Here is a 2,222-nt window from a genome sequence, read left to right as displayed (position 1 = left end):
ATGTGGCCTGGGTGCCAGGCAGGGTGCTGCAGGCCTTGTGTCTGCCCCGTTGCTAGGATCCCTTGCTGAGCCTCCGTCTCCTCCCTGTGAAATGTGGTTAATTCTCATCCTTCCACAGGGTCATCAACCAGGCTGTCTACTCCGTAGGAATAAGGACTTGGTCTTGGCTTGGGAGTAGTGTCTGTAGCCTCATGCAGGTGGGGACGGATGTCAGAGGAGTTAGAGGAGATGGTGCGTGGGCAAGCATCTTGGAGAAAGAGCTGAGACCAAAAGCCAGACAGAGGATACGCAGGATCCATTTACTGGAGGAGACAAGCAGAAGCCAGATGTGCATGCCACTGGAAACCGGGTGGGAGAGAGGGCCGAGAGAGTTTCCCAGGTGGGAAGGGCTACATACAATATGCTGCAACCTGGGGACCAGGGGCAGCAGGAGAGCCACTGACCAGATTCCCGTTTTCCTTGGGGATAGGCCCAACACCTGAGGGTGGTGCCAGAGGTGGGAGGCAGAGTCCCGTGCCATGGCTGCCTGCCCTCTTTCCCATGCCCTACAATTCCCACTGTAAGATGCTGCCTGTGACCTGGTAAAGCCCCCAGAGTAAAGGTTGCATGGCCATGAATGCTTCAGCTGGGTGGGGGCTTGCCTGCAATGAAAACTCTCCAACTGGTTAACAATGGTGGAACTGTCTTGGTGGCACTGTCACCTGCCATTCCTGCTTAGTGAGGCAGGCCAGGCAGAGGCCTCTGATGGTTAACAGCTTAGCCTAGGGGAGATAAGTGACAGCAGCCAAAGCTTTTATCTTCAGCTGACCTTTCAGGGGAACACAGGGGCAGTATCTGGCCCTGGGTACTGCGGTTAAGGGACATCTTTTTCAGCGTTTACATGCTAAACTCTAGTGGGAAGATGGTAGTAAAGGAGACATGGTCTCCACCCTATTAAAGGAAACACTTAGAGCCCCAAGTTTCACCCGACCCTTTGAGGCTAGCAAGGCAGAGAGGTTAAGCTCAAGAATCAGGTCAGACAGCTCTAGGTCTGAATCTGAACTCCATCACTCCATGGCTATTACTTAATCTCTTTGAAACTCAGTTCAAATAACACTATGTTATGCACAGCACGGTTGTGAGGACCTGATGCTGGTGAAGCCCCTGGTATAGACCTGCACGTAAGCACTTAAGTTTAATCGCTGTCTCTGCTACCACTATCACCATGACGGTCATAATAACGACTCCTTATGAAATACCGCTTAGGTTCCAGGAAGTGGGCACAGGAGCATCTGACCTGTTTGTGTGGGAGGCAAGGAGGGGAGCGGGGAGGAAGAGGACGAAGACGTGAGGGAGGGATGGCCAAGTATGGCCTCACTGCTAAGGAAGCTCACTCTCCCTAGGCTGGAAAGTGGGGGGTGGGTAGGCAAAGGGAGGGTAGATGGGCAGGGACAGGGCCTGGATGCCAGTCAAGCCCGCCCAGGTGTGCTGGGCCCCCCTCCCCTCTGGGCCCTGCCGTACCCACAGTCCCACACTCAGGACCGACACGAGGTACAAAGCCAACACCAGGGAGTCCAGGGTATCGTGGGCGCCGTGGGCGCCGAGGCCGTCGGTGCTCCAGTTCGAGGCGAATTCTGACCCGCTGGGGTCCATAGCGGCGATTCCGGGCCGCCCTGGAGGCAGAGCCTCAGGTGCAACCTCTCAGGAGGGGGCGCCGCCGCCGCAGGGCATCCCGGGAAGGGCCGCGGGGCAGCCTGGGCGTTCCCTTCCCAGAGGACCCTGCGGGTGGCTCCCGCCAGGCCGCGCAGACCGCTCTCCCCGGGGTCGGGCGGCTTTGCGGGAAATGAAAGGCGCTTCTGGGCCCTGCACAGTGCTGTGCCTTTGTCGCCGCAATCGCGTCATCCTCGGTTAAGGGTCGGACACCGGCGCGTCCAGCGCAAGGCCACCGGGGCAGGATCGGCAGTGGTGGCTTTCAGAGCGGAAATCGGTAAAACCACTGCTGTCTTCGTTTTAAACTCTGGTGTTTTGCTCATTGCGTATGTGTTTTACATGAATTCTGATTGATTCAAATATTTCATTAGTATATTATTTACCTTGATTACTGAGTTTTTGGGCGTCCCTTTACATTTTACACCAGGGCAAGCGCCTCACTTGCCTTACCCTCGCCACAGCTCTGGTTGGAAGAACTGATCGCAGAGGGTCCTCAGCTTTTTACAATTTGATCATTTACTGGTGATGTGTGC

This window comes from Propithecus coquereli, unplaced genomic scaffold (assembly GCF_000956105.1).
Source record: "Propithecus coquereli isolate 6110/MARCELLA unplaced genomic scaffold, Pcoq_1.0 Scaffold552, whole genome shotgun sequence".
Classification (NCBI taxonomy): domain Eukaryota; kingdom Metazoa; phylum Chordata; class Mammalia; order Primates; family Indriidae; genus Propithecus; species Propithecus coquereli.
This window is presented reverse-complemented; position numbering follows the sequence as displayed.